Source organism: Hyperoodon ampullatus (genome assembly GCF_949752795.1).
Source record: "Hyperoodon ampullatus genome assembly, chromosome: 1".
Taxonomy (NCBI): Eukaryota; Metazoa; Chordata; class Mammalia; order Artiodactyla; family Ziphiidae; genus Hyperoodon; species Hyperoodon ampullatus.
In genome coordinates, this window is record NC_136914.1 from 117,200,295 (window position 1) to 117,208,640 (window position 8,346).

General features: G+C 45.5%; 1 pseudogene across 1 annotated transcript; it reads right to left on the reverse strand.

The window, feature by feature from the left end:
- Positions 1–3,308: 3,308 nt before the first annotated feature.
- On the reverse strand, positions 3,309–4,547 carry LOC307054986 (large ribosomal subunit protein eL34-like; annotated as a pseudogene). Its single transcript has one exon. The product of its transcript is annotated as a large ribosomal subunit protein eL34-like (transcript).
- Positions 4,548–8,346: the final 3,799 nt, after the last annotated feature.

Here is an 8,346-nt window from a genome sequence, read left to right on the forward strand (position 1 = left end):
GATTAGTTCACTTAAGTGCTAACTTTTCATTCAGATTATTCAAAATAGCATCTATTTCAAGTTGGATTTGTTGCCGAGCTAACCTTTTTTTTTTTTTTTTTTTTTTTTTTTGCGGTATGCAGCCCTCTCACTGCTGAGGCCTCTCCCGTTGCGGAGCACAGGCTCCGGACGCGCAGGCTCAGCGGCCATGGCTCATGGGCCCAGCTGCTCCGCAGCATGTGGGATCTTCCCGGACCGGGGCACGAACCCATGTCCCCTGCATCGGCAGGCGGACTCTCAACCACTGCGCCACCAGGGAAGCCCGAGCTAACCTTTTTTAAAGTACAGTAATATTTATATCTTTGTTGTAAAAATTCAAAACAGTGCAGAGTGAGAAATATCCAAACCATGAGGCCCTCACCCCTGGTCCCCCAGTCCTATTGCCCAGAGGGAACCACTAAAGATATTTTGTGGGGCTTGCCTGGCAGTGCAGTGGTTCAGAATCCGCCTGCCAATGCAGGGGACACGGGTTCGAGCCCTGGTCTGGAAAGATCCCACATGCCAAGGAGCAACTAAGCCCATGTGCCACAATTACTGAGCCTGCGCTCTAGAGCCCACAAGCCACAGCTACTGAGCCCACGTGCCACAACTACTGAAGCCTAGAGCCCATGCTGTGCAACAAGAGAAGCCATCACAAGGAGAAACCCGCACACCGCAACGAAGAGTAGCCCTTGCTTGCTGCAACTAGAGAAAGCCAGCACACAGCAACGAAGACCCAACGCAGCCAAAAATAAATAAATAAATAAAATAAATTTTTAAAAAAAGATATTTTGTGTATCTTTGTAGACATTTTCACTGCATGTATTTCCTTAACACACACACACAGAATCATAATATACTCTCTGGTCTGTAATCTGACAATACATAGAGCTGATCAATAGCAAGTAAGCCATTGATAAGCTATTGTAGTGAGGTGGTTTTTCTGCAGGGCTGCCAGTGTGTTGCCTTCATGGGCAGTAAAAAAAAAAATTGTGAAGATGGGTGTGGAGGGTGCTAGGGCTTTGATGCCCCAGTCTCTTTCTGAGCAAGAGAAAATCATCATGGCTTCCCCTCTGCTCACTTAAAAACCCATGTACCGAACTACATGGCAGGGGCTGAGTTAGGCTCTGGGGACTCTGAGCCCAGAGAGACATGGCCCTTGCCCTCGTGGAGCTTTCAGTCTGCTCTCCTTACAAACCACTGTTCCCAGGAAAGCATCTGCTCATCAACTCATTCAAGCCAACCTTTACTGAGCACCTATCGTGAAACAAGTGCTATTTCAGACATGACAAAGATGAACAAGGTTCCAAACCTACCCTTCAGGATCACAGTCTAATGAAGAGATAGATTACTGTTACCACAAGAGCACTGTGAAATATGCAAGATGCTATTAAGGAGGTAGGATGAGGTGTGACTTCACTTAGCCCTGAGGCGGGGGGAAGCGGAGGGGAGGGTTGGGAAGCTTTCCTGAAGCCCCAGGGTGGAGTTGGGGTGAGGTAGTTTCAGGTGGAGGGGACAATGCAAGCAGACACCTCTGTCAGGACATGTGGGGAAACTGCAGCACTTTAGGGCTGCTGGAGCATGTGGAGCAGGGTCAGAATGTGGAGAGCTTTGCACACGTCTGAGGACTTCGGGTATATCCAAGGCAATGGAAGGAAGGGGGGCTTGTTTAGGCAGAAGGATTGGGGTGGGCTTAAAGGATCAGAGAGCTCCCTCTTACAGCTGTAGGAGGCTGGGAAACTAACCCTGAGACTGTGGCAGAGGGGTCCAGAGGAGAAATGATGAGACCCTAAGCCAGGCAGAGGTATTTAGTGTGTAAAACTATCTGGGTGTGAGAACAAATTGGATGTGAAGTTTGAAAACAATGGGCGGGTTTCTGGGACTTCCCTGGTGGCACTGTGGTTAAGAATCCGCCTGCCAATGCAGGGGACACGGGTTCAAGCCCTGGTCCAGGAAGATCCCACATGCTGCAGAGCAACAAAGCCCGTGCGCCACAACTACTGAGCCTGCGCTCTAGAGCCCATGAGCCACAACTACTGAGCCTGTGTACCACAACTACTGACGCTCATGCACCTAGAGCTCGTGCTCCACAAGAGAAGCCACAGCAATGAGAAGCCCACGCACCGCAACCAAGAGTAGCCCAAGCTCACTGCAACTAGTGAAAGCCTGTGCGCAGCAACGAAGACCCAACACAGCCAAAAATAAAATATAAATAAATAAATAAAATTTTAAAAAGGGACTCCCCTGGTGGCACAGTGGTTAAGAATCCGCTAGCCAATGCAGGGGACATGGGTTCGAGCCCTGGTCCAGGAAGATCCCACATGACGTGGAGCAACTAAACCCGTGTGCCACAACTACTGAGCCTGCGCTCTAGAGCCCATGAGCCACAACTACTGAAGCCTGCGTGCCTAGAGCCCGTGCTCCACAACAAGAGAAGCCACCGCAATGAGTAGCTCCTGTTCGCCGCAACTAGGGAAAGCCCGCTCCAAGCAACGAAGACCCAACGCAGCCAAAAATAAATAAATAAATATAAAAACTAAATAAATAACCACTCAATTCTACCTTCCCAACCCACCCTCTTAAGATAACCAAGTAACCTGCCTCTCCTCCCCCTATCTTCAACCCAGCACAGCTAGTCCCCACAACACCCCTGAAACTGCTCTAGTGAGGGTCACCTGTGAGAGGGGTCCCGTTCCCAGAGCTCTCGCAGCACTGGGCTCCATGGCCAGGCCTTCAACTCTCTCTTCCTTTGCTTTGCCTAACGTGACCCCCTCTCTCAGTCTCCTTTACCCCACACGGCGGCTCCTCCATTGGCTTCCCCACTTCCCCGGTCCCTGGTCCTAGAATCAAGTTCCATCTTCTCTTCAGATTCTCCAGGTGCAATCCCGTCTGCACCTCCATCTCCACGTGGAAGTCTCCCAGTTCTAACGCCATTCTTCCAAAATCCCGAAGTCAGGTGTTCAACTGCTGGTATTCAGCCACAGGAAACTTGTCCAGAGCTCCTCTCTCCTCCTCGCCTACATTCTCTGCCTGCGCCAACAGTGCCACCAGCGATCATCCTCCAAAGCCCGGTATCTGGAGCCATGCTTAGCTCTGGCTGGACAGGGCACAGATGCTCCACTCTCTGTCCCCACCTTTGCATTGCTGTGCACTCTGCCCTTCCTTTCTTTAAAAAATACATTTGACACACACAAAACATTATCTACAAAGTCACCATCCCAGATTTTGGCTTATTATTCCCTTTTTCCTTTATTATTTTTATGTTTAACACATTACATACATGTTTAATACATACAGAATTCTACGATATACATGAGTTATAAAGCATAATAAACCATAAACCTACCATACAACCTAAGAACGAGAACATTACTAATAACCAGCAACTACCCATGTGTCCCTCTGTTATCTGCTCCCTCTGTTTCCCTCTCAGAGGTAAGCAGTAGGCTAAATTTTGGTTTAGCATTGTTTTGTTTTGTTTCTTACAGTACAGTTTTGCCATTTATGTATGCTTAGACAATGTACTCTTTGGTTTTGGTTGGTTTTGAGCTCAATAAAAATAGTCTCAACCACACCCTGGGACTTGCTTTTTTTTCTTAATATTTTCTGAGATTCATTCTTATTGTCAGGTATAGCTGTAGTTCACCTCTTGTCACTACAGAATAATATCCCGTAGTGTGAATATACCTAATTTACTTAAACATTCTCTTGTAGACAGAATGGCATTTCAGTTTTTCCCATTATTAACTATTATGAAGATGTTACTACAACCATTTTTGTACACACCTGCTGGTACACAAATGCAAGAGTTTACTGGATACACAACTGGGAGGTGGGGCCATAAGCTAGATCCTAAAGTATGCAAATGTTCAACTCTGTGAGGTGTAGTTGTTTTCTAAAGCAGAGATGCCTGTCTACACATCCACACAATGATGAGCTCATATTTAGCACCTGGTGCTGTCAGACTCCTTAATTTTACAAATCTTATGGATATAAACTGCAAGCTCATTGTGGTCTTAATTCGTATCTCCAAGGTTTCTACTCATTTATAAGCCCTATATATTTCCTCTTCCTGTGAAATGTCTTTTCAAGTTTCTTCTGTTTTTCTTTTTTTTTTGTACTTTCTAATTTTTTATTATTACTCAAAAAGGGTTCACTTTTAAATACAAAAGCTAAATAAAGCTTTCTGACTCTGTGCTTGTACTTTCAACACTTTCACAACAATTTTCTGCTTCTCAATAAGGAAAGTGTGCTCGATCCTGTCACGGACACATTTAGCACACATGGAACCACCATAGGCCCAGCTGACATGTTTTTTTGTTTTAGACAATCTCACAAGAACTTAGTCTCACAGCGCAAACTCCTTGAAGTCGGCCTGAGCACATGCCACAGGTGGATTTTGGTGTTTTCCTAACCTTCTTGGTATAAAGGTAAACAATTCTACTACCAGGGGTTCGGGACAGGCTGGTTTCGTTAGAGACTGTATTGTAGGACAGCCCACGATGGTATGTCAAACGCTGGACCATCCTGAATGCCTCTAGATACCGTCCCTGGAAGAGGAAGGCTATTATTATTATTTTTTTAAAATAGGAATTCTCTATATATTCTGCTTACTACTCCTTTGTCAGTTAACTGTATTGTAAATGTCAAGTCTTGGTTTGTCTTTCCACTACACTAAATTGTTTGTTAGCTTAACTTAAGTGCTAGTTTTAATATATTTGATTTAATCATCTTTTCTTTTATGATTAGCATATGTCTCAAGAGATTCTTTCCGGCCCTAAGGTTTTTTTCCATGCAAACATTTAAATATTTGCTTCTCGTAATCAAGACCTTAATGTATTTGGAATTGACTGCTAGGTGAGCTGTGAGGCAGAAATCCATTTCATTGTTTTCCATAAGGATAACCGTTATTCTAGCACTACTTATGGAGCCACGTTTCCTGCCCCCACTGACCTGCCATGCCACCTCATCACATCTCAAAGGGCAGCATATACACCTGGGCTATTTCTCAGGCTCCTTAGCTCACTGCACTGCTCAGAGAGCCTACCTCTGCACCACATACAACACAAACTCTGTAATAAAACTTACTGTCTTGTAAAAGGTCCCCTCAACCTCCTCATTATAGTCAGAAGCATCCAGCCATCTTAGTCCTTTGCTATTCCACAGATGTTTAGATATCTGCCTGTCACATCCAACAAAACCTCTGTTGGAATTTCTGCTGGAAATGGCATTGAATCTGTAGATCATTTTTGGGAGGTTTGATACCCTTACAACCTTCATGAACAAAGATACTGTAGTTCTTCATTTGTTTCTACCTTACTTCTTCACCTTTATCCTTCAAATCCTCAATCAAGCCTTAACCTAAACACTGCCTACCTCAAACATGTATTTTACCTTCTCAACTAAAAGGAGGACAAGTGTGTCTTTCATGTGCAAATTTTTTAGATAGCTTCAATAGTCCAAGAAAAAGATGGGGTACGTTTGAGGTTTGTTGCTGAGTACACTGAGAATTCGAGAAGAGTAAGATGATACTGGTTTGAGACACACCGAGTCTTTGGTATGCTTCAGCACAGAGGAGTCTGGATAGATTGCCCACTGAAACTGTATGACTAAGAAGTTAACTAGTGACAGGCTCATGAGGACCAGGCTTTAAACGGGCAGAGGAAGAGAAAACTATGAAAGTAGCTAAGAAATTACAAGAAACATGGAAGGTAAATCAGAAGAGTGAAGTCAAGGGGGAACCAGGGAAAGGAGATTTTTGAAGAAGTGGTCAATATTGCCCAAACCCAGAGAAGAAAGATCATTGGAAAGGCCACGGGATCTAACAATTAAGAGGGCATTAATGACAGAAGAGATGGGTAAAAAAAACAAACAACAACAACAAAACACCTAACTTCACTGAGTTAAAGAGAGTATGGGAGAAGGTGGTTGGCACAGAGTAGACACTCAGATATTTGTCGAGCAGAAGCTGAGAAAAATGGAAAGAGGGCAGACTCTTCTCTGAATGAGCTCAGCTGTGAACAGAGGGAGGCTGATGGCAGAATATCTCAGATAAGCAGCAGGGCGCTGTAGGACCTGACCTCAACCACCATCCCACACACCAGCCTCCACGTTACAGACAGCAGAGTGAACAGCAGAGTGAGGAAGGTTCCGAACAAGTGCTTCTTTAGAGGGAAAAAATAAATACGGGATCCCTAATGGAAATGATGAGAGTGAGTGAGTGGATGTGAGAGCCACAGACGTTGATGACAAGGAGAGGTTCTGGACGTACCGGCAGAGACACAGAAAAGACCCCAGCTGCAGAATGGTCACCTTCCTGCCTTTGAGGTCATCTGACATAAACTAAGGGGTTTTCAAGCTATATTCTATATTCTTTAATGAACATATAGGCATACGAACTTGCACAAATTGTTTTTGTCCTTAGATAAAAGGCATCCATCATGGGATTAGATCAACAATACATTTAAGGAAGCCACTCCATCACATAACTAGTTGAGAAAAGATATGGTACATACTTAATGAAACTGGGAGACTCTTAACAACTCTAATTCGGATAAAATACATTAAAATATTTGGAGGGGGTTATTCTTTCTTAAACAAGAATGTGCCAACACCTAGAATAACATACCTGCTATGGAAGAGAAAATAAGTCCTCCACCTGAGCATCTCAGGGAAAATGAGTCCCCGTCTCAATCTAGCACAGATTAAATGGACCTAAAGAAAGCATATAATTCTCTTCATTTTAAGGGCAAGTGATGCCTAAGAAGGCATGTTACTCTGCAGGTAAACATGTATATGCTACAGTTATGCAGGATTATCGTTTGCTAAGTTTTTTTTCCCCTTTCACCTCCAATGTACCTGAGTGTATATTTGATATAGCTGCTTTGGGGCAAGGCCAGCTTACATCATGAGGGGAGGGGGCACTGTCTCACAGAAAATGAGGGCTGATGGTGCCTATGACATAGACAGTAGCTTCTCTCTCCAGTCACTGTGTTCAATGGGGCTGTAATCCCAGAAAGGGTACCTAGTGTATTCAACGCGGTCGTTCCCATATGCATTTCCCCAGTATCTTTTCACCTCCATTAATCTCTTATTCCCTTCCCATGAGCACCTACCCTGTGCTGAGCTCGGGGACCCCCTAGAGAGCTCTACAGAAGCTGCCGTCTATCAAGCTCTCACCGTGTGCCGCAGCCCATGTTACCTGCCTACGTGCATCATCTCCTTTAATCCACACCTCATGCCTATGAGAGAGGAGCTAGTCTCTCCTGTCTCCATTTCACAGATGAGAAAACCGTGCTGATACTTCAGTCACACAGCAAGGACGCAGCAAACCTGAAACGCGAATCTGGGTGTGTCTGTGTCTGACTTCAAAGCCCTGGTTCTTAACCATCTCCCTGCGATGACCACAAACAAGTCCACATGCTGTTCCCATATCGTGCAAGTCTGGAGCTGGGGCAGCGCAGAAAAGGAAGAATTGAGTGGAGTGATGCTGCTCACCTATCCACGCTGCACGGACACGCAGCTGAGCCGAGAGCCCACTCAGTTCTGGAAAACAACCCAAGGCTGTTAACTACCCTTAGCGGCCACTCTCTCTGCCCACCTCCTTTTTCCCCCCCTCAGGGTGAGGGAATATGAGATCACGAGAGGACAAAATGCTTGGAGAACGTGACTGTATCTGACCTGCCAGGGCCAGCAGCAGCCTGAGTACCTCTGATAAGCTGGCAGGGAGAGCATGCCTCTGGCCGCAGGGACTTCTGCAGGCGTCTAACGGAGGCTTCAGAAAAGGAGGTCTCGGGAGAGCGAGCAGAGTGATGCTCCTCCCCGGTCAGAGTAACTCCTCTAACCACTCAGATTAAAATGCCCCATTGCTCACAGCATCACTCTGCCACAGGGTCACATACCCCTACTCAACTGACTTTCAGGCTTTTCTCTGAGAAAGAAGAAAGAAAGAAAGAAAAAAAAGAAAGAAAGGAAGAAATGGCCTCCTAGGTCTGGGGTAAAAATGAAAAGAGCAAGTTGACTTGCTTTGAAATGCAAAAGACCTCCATCTCCGGCTTGTCCTAGTCCCCGAGGGACCGGGGACACCCCCCGAGTCTTGCTCACTGTTCTTCATTCAAAGTCCCCTGGAAAACAGCTGCTTGTTTTCCAAGAACTGTAGGAGCACTCTGTTCTTCCACCAGGTCCCACCAAATGTCCACAACCTGGAGCGGCACAAAGGTCAACCAGATGCAGATAGGCTCGCGGCTGCTGTGCTGTTATTATTAAGGCACTTTTGAGTGTGTTTCCTTGAGGAAACAAGTATAGACAACGTTAAAACAAAAAAAAAAG